The following is a 17,126-nucleotide window of genomic DNA, read 5'->3' on the forward strand; positions in this document are numbered from 1 at the left end:
ATTTCCAATTAGTCTACTAAAACTCCTAGAACTAATCAGTGAGTTTGGCAATGTTTCAAGATAAAAGATCAACATGCAAAACATAATAATATTTCTACATGCTAACAACAAACATGCAGAGACCAAAAATTTTAAAAGCCAACATCATTTACAACCCCTCCAAAGTAAATGAAATATAAAAATATATAGGTATGTATTTAACAGAACATGTGTAGATTCCGTATGCTGAGGATTACAAAATGCTGTTTAAAGAAATCAAAGAAGACTTGAAAGCTTAGAAAGTATTGGAAATTTGTGTTCATGGATTGAAAGTCTCAATAAAGATATCAGTTATCCCAAAATGGATCTTAGATTTAATTGATTTCCTATCAAAATCCCAGCATGTTTTTGCAGGCATAGACAAGCTTATTTTTAAATTTGTATGGAAATGCAAGGAAACTAAAGTAGCTGAATTACTCTGCTGACATTAGTGCTTAATATACAGCACAGTAATCAAAACAATCAAAATGTGGTATTTGCAATGACATAGACACAAAGATCAATGGGACAGAATGGAGAACCCAGAAATAGTCCCAAACAAATATGCTCAATCAAGTTTTGATAAGCAAAAGCAATTTAAGTGGAGAAGGATAATCTTTTTCAACAAAGGGTCCTGGAGCTATTGGACATCCATAGGCAAAGAAGCAAAATCCACCTTAAACTTCACACCTTATATAAAAATTAACTCAAAGTGCATCATGATCTTAAGTCTGACATGTAAATCTATACAACTTTTAGGAAAAAATCTTCAGTATTTAGCGCTAAGCAATTGTTAGACTTGAAACCAATGCCACTATCCATGAAAACAAAGAACAAAAAATTCGAACTTGTCAAAATTAAACACTTTGATTCTGACAAAGACATGTTAAGAGGGTGAAAGAATAAACTATATACTACAAGAATATATTTGCACACACCCATATGATAGTGGACTAATATTTAGAATATATTAAGGACTCTCAAAGTTTAATAGTAACAAACAAGCAATCCAATTAGAAAATAAGCAGGTATTTCACTGAATAGGATTTGAAATGGCAAATAAGCATATGAAAAGATTGATCACTGGAGAAATGCAAATTAAAACCACAATGTGATATCATTATCTGTATATCAGAATGGCTAATTTTTTTAAGCAATAGTAGCAAATGCTGGTGAGGATGCAGAGAAACTAGATATATTGCTACCAGGAATGTAAAATGGTATTGCCACTCTGGAAAAGTTTGGCAGTTTTTATAACACTAAATATTCAACTAACATAACCCGTCAATTATACTCCTGGGAATTTGTCTCAGAGAAGACTTATATTAACAAAATCATCTGTACATGCTTTATAGCATCTTTACTTAACGAATTAACATGCCAAATATATAACATACCAAAAATTGAAAATAACCCAGATACCCATCAATGGGCAAATGTTTAACAAATGTAGCATACCCCCACTATGAAATATTACTTGCCAATAAAAAAGAAATAACTATTGATATACACAAAATCTTGGATGAATCTCCAGGGAACTGTACTGACTGAAAAAGAAGCCAATCCTAAAATATTATAAACTGTATAATTCCATTTACATAACATTCTTGAAATGACCAAATTAGGAAAAATTGAGAACAATTTCATGATTGCCCATGGTCAGGGAGTCGGGAATGGGATGGGAGAGCAAGTTAGGCATAGCTATAAAAGGGACATCATGAGGGATCTTTGTACTGATGGAACTGATATCTATTTTGGCGGTATCAAATGTCAATATCATGATTGCAATATTGTACTATATTTTTGTAAGATGTTGCCATTTGGAAAACTGGGTAGCGGGTGCATAAGATTTCTTACAACTGCATGTGAACCTACCATTATCTTGAAATCAATAAGTTTACTTAGAAAAAGTATGTGACAACTTACATTTTGGATAAGAATTGAATAATAGTGACTTGCTGTACCCTTTCTCCTGAAACACCTATAAAAACTGAAAAAATATGAATAAATGCTTTTTAAGACATTGGCTATTGGATAAAAAAAGACATCAATCCTTGAGATATAGGAAATAAATTATGTGAGCCCTAAGATTACTCCAACTTACAGTCTGGAAAGTTTTCCGGCCTGTATGGCAGGCAGGTACCCAAGTAGATCCTAGTAATCTCCCCGAGTCAAGAAGACAGTATCAGATGTGAAAGGCTAAAGGCTAGAGTTGGGAGAGCAGAGTTTTGGGGAAGAGCTAATTGCAAAGAGACAATTCCACATATCTGCCATAGTCTTATTATAGTCTTTAGCTGAGTAATGATCAGCAAGTGTGTGTGAGCATGTTCCCCCTGGCAGAAGAAAGAATCACATAGGCCCAGGCACAGTGGCTCATGCCTGTAATTCCAGCACTTTGGATATGGAGGTGGGCAGATCACTTGAGCCCATGAGCTTGAGACCAGCCTGGGAAACATGGTGAAATCCCGTCTCAAAAAAAAAAAAAAAAAAAAGGAAAGAGAAAGAAAAAAAAGAAAAGAAAATTACTGTGCCTTTGGTGGTGTACTGTAGTCCCAGCTATTCAGGAGATTGAGGCTGGAGGATCACTTGAGCCCGGGAAGTTGAGGCTGTAGTGAGCCATGATCTCGTGACTGTAGTCCAGACTGGAAAGAGCAAGATGAAAAAGAAGGAGGGAAAGTTAATGGAAGGAAGGAAGGAAGGAAGGAAGGAAGGAAGGAAGGAAGGAAGGAAGGGAAGGAAGGAAGGAAGGAAGGAAGGAAGGAAGGAAGGAAGAAAAGAAAGAAAAGGAAGGAAGGAAGGAAGGAAGGAAAGAAGGAAGGAAGGAAGGAAGGAAGGAAGGAAGGAAGGAAGGAAGGAAGGAAGGAGGGAGGGAAGGACGGAAATGGAAATAGAATGGTGGAAAGGAATGAAAGCCAGGTGAACTAGATTAAAGCCTGCTTTGGTTTCAATTTTAAAGAAGAGTTTAAAAATAGGATCTGAGAGGATCAAACTCTTTTAAAACAACCATAACCACATTTCAGAACAAACCACAAGAATATTTATAGCAATTCAATATTGAGCACCTAAAAAGGTCACTTTAAGTCGAGAAAGAGAGACCTAAGTGACCCTGTTAGCATGCTTAGTATGTGATGCTCTGCACCAACTTGGGACTGTGAAGAGTCCCTACCAAGAAGGAAGCTTTTGCCAGATGCAGCCTCTCAACCTTGTACTTCTCAGCCTCTAGAACTGCAAGAAATAAATTTCTTTCCTTTATAAATTATCCAGTTTCAGGTATTCTGTTGTAAGTGCTGGAAAATGGATTAAGATGTGCCAAAAACTAGAGAAACAATTGGATCTGTCAAGGATACCCATGGATGATATAAAAAGGTCCAAATCCAACTTCAGTAGAAGAAAACTACAGTTTGTGGGATTGAAGATACATTAGATTGGATTAACAGCAGATTATGAAGTACAGATAAAAAGATTAGTGACCTTGACAGCAGAGCAATAGAACTATCTATCCAAAATGATCAAAGAGAGAAAAAAAGAAGAAAAGAATGATTAATAGATTGAGGGAAAATTTAGCAAGTTATGTCATAATCAAATTGCTCAAAACTAGTGATGAAGTAAATTTCAAAAGCAAGAAAACAAAGCACATTGTGTGCAGAGTACCAAGGAAAGATGATCTCCAATTTCTCATTGGAAACAATGCAAATTAAATGACATTGTAACTACATCTTTAAGAAAAAATTAACCTGAATACCTAACTCAGTGAAAATAGCTTTCAAAATGAAATGGGAAATACATAGGCTTTCAGACATATAAAGCTGAAAGTGGTTGTCGCCATCAAAATTCTGCTACAAGATAGGTTACAGGAAGTCCTTCAGGGAAACAGAATATGATTTCAGATAAAATCTGGCTACACAAAGTAACGTAAGTGTACTGGAGATGGTAACCACATGAATAAATCAAACAGATTTTTTCTTAAATGTCTTCAAAATTGAATGTTTTGAAGATGTTTAAATGCTATCAAGATATTGTGGAATTTAAAGCATATGTATAAGTAAAATGTATGACAACAATAGCACCAAGTTTGGGAGTGGAGAAATAAAAGTATACCATGGAAAGATTCTTAAGGCATGAAATTATATGACATAACTTGAAGATACACTGTCATAAGTTAAAGACATATTTAAAATGGAATCATGAAACATAGCCAATTAATTCAAAAGAAGGCAGAACAAGAGGAAAAGAGGAACAAAGAGAAGATGGGGCAAATAGAAAACAATTAGCAAAATATACAATCATGTCATTGGCAAACAGAGACAATTTCTCCTTCCTCTCTTCCTCCTTGAATACCCTTCATTTCTTTCTCTTGCCTGATTGCCCTGGCCAGAACTTCCAATACCATGTTGAATAGGAGTGGTGAGAGAGGGCATCCTTTCGTCTCAGTGCAAAAACTCCTTAAGCTCATAAGCAACTTCAGCAAAGTCTCAGGATACAAAATCAATGTGCAAAAATCACAAGCATTCCCATACACCAACAATAGACAAGCAGAGAGCCAAATCATGAGTGAACTCCTATTCACAATTGCTACAAAGACAATAAAATACCTAGGAGTACAACTTACAAGGGACATGAAGAACCTCTTCAAATAGAACTGCAAACCACTGCTAAGGGAAATAAAAGAGGACACAAACAAATGGAAAAACATTCCCTGCTCATGGATAGGAAGAATCAATATTGTGAAAATGGTCATATTGCCCAAAGTAATTTATAGATTCAGTGCTATTCCCAGGAAGCTACTATTGACTTTCTTCACAGAATTAGAAAAAAAAAACTACTTTAAATTTCATATGAAACCAATAAATAAATAAATAAATAAGAGCCCATTTAGCCAAGACAATTCTAAGCAAAAAAGAACAAAACTGTAGGTATCACGCTACCTGACTTCAAATTATACTACAAGACTACAGTAACCAAAACAGCATAGTGTTGGTACCAAAACAGATATATAGGCCAACGGAACAGAACAGAGACCTCAGAAATAACACCACACATCTTCAACCATCTGATCTTCAGCAAACCGGACAAAAACAAGCAATGGAGAAAGGACTCCCTATTTAATAAATGGGGCTGGGATAACTGGATAGCCATATACAGAAAACAGAAAGTGGACCCCCTCCTTACACCTTATACAAAAGGTAACTCAAGATGGATTAATGACTTAAATGTAAAACCCAAAACCATAACAATCCTAGAAGAAAACCTAGGCAATACCATTCAGGGCATAGGCGTGGGCAAATAATTCATGACTAAAACACCAAAAGCAATTGCAACAAAAGCCAAAATTGACAAATGAGTTCTAATCAAATTAAACAGCTTCTGCACAGCAAAAGAAACTATCATCAGAGTGAACAGGCAACTTACAGAATGGGAGAAAATTTTTGCAAGCTGCCCATCTGACGAAGATCTAATATCCAGAATCTACAAGGAACTTACACAAATTTACAAGAAAAAAAACAAACAACCTGATCAAAAAGTGAGCAAGGGATACGAACAGACACTTCTCAAAAGAAGACATTTATGTGGCCAAGAAACATAAGAAAAAAAGCTCAACATCACTGGTCATTAGAGAAATGCAAATCAAAACCACAATGAGATACCATACCATGCCAGTCAGGAGAGTGGTTATTAAAAAGGCAGAAAACAACTGATGCTGGCAAGGCTGTGGAAAACCAGGAACACTTTTACACTGTTGGTGGGAGTGTAAATTAGTTCAACCATTTTGGAAGACAGTGTGGTGATTCCTCAAGGATTTAGAACCAGAAATACCATTTGACCCAGCAATCCCATTACTGGGTATATACCCAAAGGATTATAAATCATTTTACTATAAAGACACAGGCACATATATGTTTATTGCAGCACTATTCACAATAGCAAAGACTTGGAACCAGTCCAAATGCCCATCAATGATAGACTGGATAAAGAAAATGTGGCACATATACACCATGGAATACTATCCTACCATAAAAAAGAATGAGTTCATGTCCTTTGTAGGGACATGGATGAAGCTGGAAGCCATAATTCTCAGCAAACTAACACAGGAACAGAAAACCAAACACCGCATGTTCTCACTCATAAGTGGGAGTTGAACAATGAGAACACATGGACACAGGAAGGGAAATATCACACACCAGGGCCTGTCACGGTGTGGGGGCAAGGGGAGGGAGAGCATTAGGACAAATACCTAATGCATGTGGGGCTTAAAACCTAGATGACAGGTTGATAGGTTCAGCAAACCACCATGGCACATGTATACCTATGTAACAAACCTACACGTTCTGCACATGTATCCCATAGGTTAAAATAAAACAAACAAACAATAGCAAGATGGTCAGTTTTAACCCAATCACATCAACAACCATATCTAATATAAACAGTCTAAACAACCCAAATGTAAGGTTGGGTAAAAAAGCAAGACTAAACTATAGGCTGATCGAAAGAAACCCACTGCAGTCATTAAGACACACCAAAAAGTAAAAGTGAAAGGATGGAAACAATATACCATGATAACAGTAATCAAAAGGAAGCTGGAATGACTATATTGATATACAACAATACAGATTTTAGAGACATAATTAGTGTTTAAGTATCAGGACACTCAATTTTTAAGGTCTCAATTCCACTTAAATTGATCACTAGACTGACAACAATTCCAATCAATATCCCAGCAGTCTCTCTGTAGAAATTAACTAGGAGATTCTAAAATTCACATGAAAATGCAAAGAAAGTTGAACAGCCAAAACAACTTTGATAAGGAACAAAGTTGGAGAACATACTTTCTGATGTCTTGCAAAGGTATATTAATCAAAATAGTGTAGTGCTATCGTAAAAATAAACAGTAGAGCAATGAAATAGAAGAGAGTTCAGAAATACATTACACATACAAGAACAATTGATATGATATTTTACAAAGATGCAAAGGCAATCCAGAGGAAGAAACATTCTTTTCAACAAGTGACACAGGAACAATTGAATATACACATAAAAATCTCACATTGTGTTCAAAAAATTAAAATAAATCATAGACCTAAATATGAAATATAAAACCACAAAACATTGAAAACAAAAAGAAGAAAACCTTGATGGCTTTCAGTTAGGCAGAGACTTCTTATATATGACGGCATAGCATAATCCTTAAGAGAATAAAATAATAAATCAGACTTCATCAAAATTTAAAAGTTGTGCTCTTTGAAGAGCTATACGATGATGAAAAGACTTCATAAACTGCAAGAAAAATTTTTAAAATAATATATCTGATAAAGGACTTCTATACAGAATGTATACAGAACTCTCAAAATTAAATAACAAGAAAACAAATGACCAAATAAAAATAGGGAAAATATCTGAATTGACACTTCACTCAGTAAGATAAATGAATGGCAAATAAGAACATGAAAGTTGTTTAACATCATAATAAGGAAGCAACTGCACACTTAATAGACCAGTTAAAAATTGTGTATACCTAGTGTTGGTGAAAATGTGGAGAACTGAACTCTCATATATTTTTGATGGGAATGTAAAATGATGCAGTCACTTTGGAACAGCTTGGCAGTTTCTTAAAATGTTAAGCATACATCTACTATATGATCCAGTCATTCCACCATTAGGTATTTATGCAAAAGAAAAAATATGACTGCACAAAGGCTGTTACATGAATTTTGTAGCAGCTTTATTTGTAACAGCCCCAAACTGGAAACAACCAAAATGCCCATTAATAGGTGAGTCGCTAAAAAAACTGTTGTGTGCAAATTCAATGGACTACTAATCAGCAATAATAAGGAATAAACTATTGACACATATAACAAGAAGAATGAATCTCAAAATAATTATTCTGAGTAAAAGAAGTTGATAAAGAACATGGCTCACTGCACAAGTGTGTGTATATAAAATTCTAGAAAAACAAATCTATAGTGACAGAAAGCAGATTAGTGGTTGACTAGGGATAGGGACTGAGTGGGGGGGTGATTAAAAAGAGGTGCAAGGAAAAGGCGTTATGCTAATTGTGGTGACAGTTTAACAATTTGTACATATGTCAAAACATATTAAGTTATGTAATTTAAATACAGGTGGTTTATTTTAGGTCAGTTATACATCAGTAAAGCAGTTTAAAGAAAAAGCAGGTTATTAAACAGTAAGTAAGGTATCTTAGTCCTTTCCTGCTGCTATAGCAGAAACTCCTTAGACTGGGTAATTGATAAATAATATAAATATTTCCCACAGTTCTGGAGGCTAGGAAGCCCAAGATCAAGGTGCCAGCAGACTCACTGTCTGATGAGGGCTTGCACCTTCTTGCTGCATCTTCATATGGCAGAAGGGGCAAAAGGGAGAAACACTGTGTCCTCACATGGCAGAAGATGTGGAAGGGCCAGGCAGTTTACTGAAGCCTCTTCTTTAAGGGCATCAATCCCATTCACAAGGGCAGAGAACTTCTGACTTAATCTCTTCCCTAAATGCCCCACCTCTTAATACCATCACCTTAGGGTTTAGGTTCCAACATATGAATTCTGGAGGAACATACTTTCAAACCATAGTAGACAGCCTATCCACAAGATTTTACGATATGTTGTTTCTAAAAACTATGAAGTTGCTATATATGTAGTGATATAGAAATGTCATGTTATGTTTTTAAAAAGGCAAAATGCAGAATGGAATGTATCATCATATGGCCCCATTTTCAAAGCAGAATACTTGTTTTTGAACAATGTGTAAAAGAAATCTAGAAAATATATGCCAATAGTTAATAGAACATATCTGGATAAGCAGGCAGAGACCAGGGGTGATGGAGATACAGGATTATATCAACATCTATATTATAACATTCTCCTGGTTCGATTTTTCTTAAAAAATTTACATTAGTTTTGCTACCAGAAAAATGAGATATTTTAGAAATATAAAGAATGTCTTGTTCAAAATAATCTTTACATGATTAAAATAATACTTTTGATACAAAAATATTTAAATAAATCATTGAACTTAAAAACCATAGTATAAAATAATAATCACATATATGTGTGAAAATTTATTAAGGATAAAAACCACAAATATTAGCAGTGGGCATCTCTGGTGTGTTATACTGTCTTCCTTATATATCTTGTATTTTTGCATTTTTATATTTTCTATGAGCATATATAATTATTTTACAGAGAAATATTGACAAAAAAGACATTATAATCCTATTGTATCTGATTCTCTCAGTTCTTTTTCCGTTCTTCTGTATTATGTGATGGAAGCTCATAGACTACTTCGCCCAGACTCCCTTGCTACCTTGATATCTGTTAGATTATGTAAATGGGAGAAACTGGTAAGAGATTGAGAAGGTGGAAGAAGGAGAGAAGCCATTGTTCTTTTTTCTCTCTCTTTTTTTTTTTTTTTGGCAATACAAGTTTCCTATAACTGCAGTAGTAGGAGTGGGGAGGTAGACTCCTCAGCAGGATTGTGGGTTCCCCAGTAGAAATGTAGTCTCCTGGGTTCCTGCTCAGGCAGAGTGGTCCTGGCTGTGGTGTCACAGATGGTCTGGCAGCCTACGCAGCAGTGTGCTCCTAGCTCTGGCTCTGAAAGAGGCAGTGGGAGTTCTAGCAGGCTTGGAAGCACAACACTTGTTAACTTTGATCCCTATAGCTTCATGGCACTCATGGGCTTTGGCTCTGATGACAAAAGTGGCAGGTGACTTTGAGCTTGTGGGCTTCTGTAACATCAGTGTTGCTGTGACACACGAGTACAAATATACTCACAACTTAAAATAAATGAACAATAATAAGAATATATTGGTCTTAGGGTGTTATGATAGTACTCTTATAGTTCTTTTTTAACATATATTCCATGTATGAGATCTCCTCTGTATGATCCCCACTCTTTTTATTCTCATATCTCTACTGCATCTTTATTGACAAGATTCTTTTTCTGATATAAAACTTTTTTTTTCTGATTCTCCTTTTCTGTCTTGGACTTAATCCAGTATCTTCAAGTATTGCCCACTCAAAACAAGTGTTTAAACCTCTTTGGAGTTTTAGGAGGAAAAGATGAGGGTACCAAAGTTGATATCAGTAATCCTAAAACAAAGGAGCCATATTAAAAGCCTCATGTTAGTAGAGAACCAGTAATTTAAAACATGTCAATATCCCAAGGATTTTCCAAGGATATTAATAATTTATGATAGATTTCTAGTGTATATTTATGTAAAATCATGCACTGAATAACGATGGTTTGGTCGACGACAAACAACATATGCAACAGTGGTCCCATAGATTATAATGGAGCTAAAAAGTTCCCATGGCTGAGTGAAGTCCACAGTAGCTGTAGTAGCATTATTCATCTGCTTGTGGTGATGCTGGTGAAAACAAACCTACTGCACTGCCAGTTGTATAAAAGCACAATTTAACACATACAATTATGTGCAGTACATAATATTTGATAATAATAATTATGACTATGCTATTCATTTATGCATTTACTATACATTTTATTGTTATTTTAGAGTGTATTTCTTCAACTTATTAAAAAAGTTAACTGTAAAACAGCCTCAGGCAGTTCCTACAGGAGGTATTCCAGAAGAAGGCTTGTTATCATAGGAGATGACAGCTCCATGCCTGTTATTGCCCCTGAAGACCTTCCAGTGAAACAAGTTGTGGAGCTGGATGACAGTGAAATTGATGATCTTGACCCTGTATAGGCCTAGGCTAATGTGCGTGTGTTTTAGTTATTTTTAAAAGGTTTTAAAAGTAAAAAAAAAAAAAAAAAAAAAAAAAAAAAAAAAAAAAAAAAAAAAAAGTTGTAAAAATAGGAAAGAGCTTATAGAATCAGGATATAAAAGAAGAAAGTATTTTTATACAACTATACAATGTGTTTGTGTTTTAAGCTAAATGTTATTACAAAATAATCAGAAGTTAAAAAATTAAAAAGTTTATAAAGTAAAACAGTTACAGTAAGCTAAGTTTAATTTATTACTGAAGAAAAATAATTTTAGTTTAGTTTAAGTTTCCAGTGTTTATAAAATCTACAGTAGTGTACAGTAATGTCCTAGACCTTCACAGTCACTCACCACTCACTCACTGACTCGCCAAGAGCAACTTCCAGTCCTGAAAGCACCATTCATGGTATATGCCCTATATAGGTATACCACATTTTGTCTTTTATACTTTATTTAAAAGTACTTTTTATATGTTTAGTTATGTTTACATACACAAATACTTACCATTGTGTTACAACTGCCTATAGGATACAGTAACATGTTGTACAGGTTTATAGCATAGGAGTATGTTAGGCTATACCATCTAGGTTTGTGTAAGTACACTTTATAATGTTCACACAACTAAGAAATTGCCTAATGATGCATTTCTCAGGATGTATTCCTGTCATTGAGCAATGCATGACTGTACATCAACAGACCATGTATATCTTCAGATGCTCCACGATTCATTTGAATTTCTTTTTCCCTTTCTCCCATTCTTGCTGTGTCTTCATTAGTTGCTTGCTCCATGCCTAGGTAGGGTTAGTAGTACTAAAGACTTTTAATTATTGTAATTTCGCTTATATGGCTTTATATATGGCAGTGTTAGTTTTCCCTACTTACACTTATTTTTCAAAAGTTTCCTGGAAATTCCAACATGTTTTTATTTCAGGTGAACTACAGTATTGTTTTGATTACTTCTATCAATGCTAGAGTTAGATATTAAAATTACTCACATTTTATAGATGAGGAAACTGAGGTGCACAGAAATTAAGAAACTTGAGATGACATGACAAGTGGTAGAGCTGGGAAATAAATTCATATCTATCAGACTGCCTGTAATATTGATAAATCAAAAATGTAACCATCTGGGTATAGGCATCCTTGACAATTTATTAAAGCTAAACAGCTCAACTTGTGAACAGTCTCCAAATATCCTCACTAGAAAATGATAATGACCTTCACGCAGAGTAGATACAGGAATAATTCTGGTCCAGATGGCCCTTCTTTTATGGATCCCCTAGAGAATAAGATGACTCTTTCTTGCTTTAGAATCACCAAGATTGATCGCAGAAGGTCCTGCTCTTTGCTTGTCAATCCCAAGAAGAGTTGTGTCTCACTGAAGCTCTGTCTCTCTAACATGTGATCTCAGAGTGTGGCAAGAGCTAGGACTGTTTGTTTGTAATTATGTGTACACTGTGATGATGCAGTTGTCAGGTCTTCAGAAACCTTAGCAGTTTGTTTTAAAATCTTAGTATAATATTAACCTAAGCAGTCTAACTCATATTATTATTAGCCATTGGCAATGTGCAGGTTTTACATATTGACTCAGAAACACAAAAATTCCCAAATATGGCAAACCCAAACTTACATTCCTGTGGGTCATGTGTCAGCAGATTCTTTGTGGGAGCTCATCTCTCTTCACTGGGAGCTCATCTCTCTTCACTGGAGCACTGTAAGCACTTCTTCCCTCTCCACCCTGTTCCCACACATTTTCCAGGAGATTTCTCAGGCTCCTTTGGCTCTAGCAGTCATTGACTAGTTTGCCTTTCTCAGTATCCAGAAGCTCAACTCCAGTACATTTTTTTCTTGCTCTTGTGCTTAAGGTGGCCAGACACTCAGCCAGTAGAATTTGTGTTTTTTTTTTTGGTTTTTTTTTTTTTTTTTTTTGACGGAATCTCGCTCTGTCGCTCAGACTGGAGTGCAGTGGCGCCATCTCGGCCCACTGCAACCTCCCCTTCCCGGGTTCAAGCAATTCTTCTGCCTCAGCCTCCTGAGTAGCTGGGACTACAGGTGCGCACCACCACGCCTGGCTAATTTTTGTATTTTTAGTAGAGACCAGGTTTCGCCATATTGGCCAGGCTGGTCTTTAACTCCTGACCTCGTGATCGCCCGCCTTGGCCTCCTAAAGTGCTGGGATTACAGGCGCGAGCTACCTCAGCCGGCTGGCATTCTTACATATTGTTTGTTCATAGCCAGTGTTAGATAGGTGAAAGTCTATGCCTTCGGAATTGTTATATACTTTGTATATCACCTGATACAAATTTGCTTTGGACAAATTTATTTCTACCATGTGTCAAATTTTGTTAATTTACCAGCAAGGGAACCAGCAAAACAACAGAAACATGTAAAAGAGAGCATGCCAGGTGAGAAAGGGCTTTGAAATCGAACGATTAAAAATTTGGAAACTAAGAATGCTTACATAAACAAGTAGGTTTTCATAATAATGAAGAAAGTGTCCTTTCATAAAGTCTTAAAAGACTTAATGTCCTTTCCAGTTGTTACAAAGGAAGCTTGTGGCAGTACAGTTCATGCTGACCATTAGTCAGAAAATAAAAAGCACCTTCAGTACATGCTATCAGTCAGAAAACAAACAAAAAACATTTGTATTTAAGCAGCAAACGTTCAGAATTTATCTGCTTGAGATTAAAAGTTTTCATCCTCCAGCAACAGTGTAGAATAGGGACATCTAACAAGAAGGCATGAAATCAAGTCAATAGAAATAGGAAGCAGAGCACCAAAATGCAAGTTATTGCCAGTGATTTTCTTTCAATCTGAAAATAAATACGTAGAATATATAGTTTGCCCATTTCTTAGCTTGGCAATATTTTTTTTTTCCTTTTGACTATCTCTTTTTTTGGTATCCTCTCCCAAAAGACAATAATCATTCACATTTTAACATATTGCTTGATTAAATGTTTGTTATAATTTTTTAATATAGTGAAACTTAGACAGTCTTACTTTATACACTGTTGTTAGAACCATGATTATCAGCAAGGTTTGTACTTATTTATATTAATCATTTAACTCAGTTTCCAACATCTTGGAGCAATTTCCAAATTAAATAACCAAGTAAATCAATCTTAATGGTAACAAATTAATTTGTCAATTCACCTTGGCTTTTAGAATATTTTATTTATATATCTTGATATATTTACATATCTTGATATATTTACATAAGTGCATTATGTGTTACTGAACATACCCACACCTCCTTGTTATATTGTTGCCAACCCTTTCATGGTGAGAAACTATGAAGCCCTGATAACTGTTTCTCTGAAGATTGTGAAAAAATCCAAAGCTCTATTTTAAAAAGTCCCAGTTACTCCAGAAATGTTCTTTACCAATTTTATGAACTTACTTTCTCCAAAGTTAGAGAATAAAGATCAAGAAATTTACCTTAAAGAGTGAGATATTTCTGGTAGGCTGTGATGTGGAGAGTTAAAATATGAAAGGAAGAGGAGGAGGAGGAGAAAGAGAAGGAAAAGGAGAGGGAGAAAGAAAAAGAAAAGACTATGGCATAAAACCGTCAGAATAGAGAATACCTATAAACACAGTATCTAAAACATCCCCATGAAAATAATCATAATTAGATTTTTCCCTCCTTTCATTCAGCCCTCCCCTAGTCTCATGTAACAAATTCTTGTTCCATTTGTTTTGGAATCATGGTCTACCTCCTGAAGTCCCCTGCTTCTGGGCTGACATACTCTGGGAAATTTTGAATTTTGGGTCCTTTGTACAGTGCATTTCATTGTGGCTCTAAGGCTAACTTTCTTAGACCTGTATTTCATAATACCCAATCTTTGACCTGTAGTTTGTGACACATGCCCTTGTGACTGTCACAATGAAAGATGCAAGACTGACAGGTTTGGGTTAATTTAGTAGAGTGATTGAATATATCAGATAGAAGAGCATGGATTTCCCTATATGGTATAATACATATATGGACCTAACCATGACCTTTTCTTGAGAACTTAGGTAATAATTATCATAAGTAAGTGTAAGTCAGTCGGTCTATGTTTTATGGACTGTGATTGACAAATCTATAGGGCTTTATAAATCTTCCTATAAAGTGTGGACCACAATTATCACTAAAAAGCAAGGAATAAGAACCTAGGAATGAAATCTTATAATGTACATCAATTTGTAAAATGTTATTGTGTCAGCATGTACACATGAATAAGAGCATGCTTATATCTATCTGAAAAAGATACAGTGAAACATTTATATCAATAGCCCTTTACCTATACAAAATTAATCTAGGAGAGGCTGATTTTCTTTTTTTTGATTTGGCAGTTTTTCCAAAATGTGTGTGTAAAAAAAGATAGTAGCTCTTCTAACACTGTAAATCTACTTCTAAAATAGCATGCCAAATATACCTAAGTATATTTTCATTCCTTATTTTATTAGGTGAGGGAGTATGCCTTTTGTGTTATTTTCTAGCCATCTGAAAACTGCCAAAGATGATTTGGGTGTATAAGACAATGGGACAATTTAGGGTTAAAGACAATTTAGGGTTAGGCCAGGCATGGTGGTTCATGCCTCTAATCCCAGAACTTTGGGAGGCTGAGGAGGGAGGATTGCCTGAGGCCAGGAGTCTCAGACCAGCCTGGTTGACATAGTGAGACCCCGTCTCTACAAAAAATAAATTGATAATTGATTAATCAATTTAGGATAAAATTTGGGGGAAGAAAATAGCTAAAGAGACTACTAGAGGAAATCAGCTGCTTAATTAAAATTAGAAAATAGACACCTAACAGCAAGAAACAGTTTTATCCATGGATACCTCATTAACTATAGTGACAATGCAATATTTAAAATAAACATAGCAGCAAGAAGCACGACGATTAATAAAAATTTAGCTCTTCCTGAAATTAACAGTCTGTGAGCACAAGAGGTAGCACAAAAGGGTACGAATAACCTTGTGTGGATTGAAAGTGTACATGAAGGTGAGGCATATTAAACCTTTCGCCATCATGATAGAATATGTGAAATATAAATAATAGGTATATACCGGGCATGATGGCTCAAGTCTGTAATCCCAGCACTTTGGGAGGCCAAGGCAGGTGACTCACTAGAGGTTGGGAGTTAGAGACGAGCCTGGTCAACATGGCGAAACCCCGTCTCTACTGAAAATACAAAACACCGGGCATGATGGTGCATGCCTATAATCCCAGCTACTCGGGAGGCTGAGGACTTGAGCCAGGGAGGCGAGGTTGCAGTGTGCTGAGAAAGCACCATTGCACTCCAGCCTGAGTGACAGAGGGAAACTCTGTCTCAATAAATAAATAAATAAAATGATAATAATAAGTTTATATAACCTCATTGTGAGGTCAGATTACATATTCTAAAATCATTATTCATTTTAGTTATTTAATCCTCTTTATTGTTCCTAAACTACTCTTATTTAAATTAATGTACCATCATATGTGTATATTTAAACACAGACCCAAATACACACACATGAATACATATCATAGAAAGGTGTAAATATGAGCTTTAAAATACAATTAACCTCTTAACATATTAGTAGAGGATACATATACAATATTGATTTTACTATTTTATTTTGAGCTTTCTACGAATACTTTTATACGTAAGAATCTAAATAAAAATTGTTAATTGGAATTTGGTACGTTTGGTGCTTTGTGTTTATGAATTCTGATTTTCTTAGGAATTGTCCAGATATCCAAAAAAATTTATTCATTATTTTCAAGGTCTCAAAGTCAATTACAGAACTAAGAAATTAAATTTAGGTTGACATTAAAGAAAAATACAATCACTGTTGGTATTAGAATTTTGGTTTCATGCAAGCCAGGCTTAGTACCTATGTGATAGGTTGACAGGTGCAGCAAACCACCATGGCACATGTTTACCTATGTAACAAACCTGCACATCCTGCACATGTACCCCTGAACTTAAAACAAAGAATTTTGGCTTTACAATATTACAGTGAAAACACTTACAGAGTCCAAATAGAATTACTGTATACCCACATATTTTGTGGCTTTACCTGAAGTTTGAGAGAACCAATAGTTTTGCAAAGACATGGCTTACTATAATTCAGTTTCTCATTATTACCTTAAACATTTAATGGGAGTAACGTTAGCTTACCTGAGCAGTGAAAACAGTACACAGAAAATTTAGCAAGTTCAGCTTAATTAGTCTTTTTATGAGAAAATAATCCCAAACCATGCAAATGGCTTGGGAAAGGACAAGTGGGAAGCCTATGTGGGATGTGAGTGCCATAAAGCAGAGATGTCCACATATATTTTTATCACCACTATAAAAAAAAAATTGACATCTCCCAATTGTTCGACATTTTTATAAAATA

This window comes from Papio anubis, chromosome X (genome assembly GCF_008728515.1).
Source record: "Papio anubis isolate 15944 chromosome X, Panubis1.0, whole genome shotgun sequence".
Taxonomy (NCBI): domain Eukaryota; kingdom Metazoa; phylum Chordata; class Mammalia; order Primates; family Cercopithecidae; genus Papio; species Papio anubis.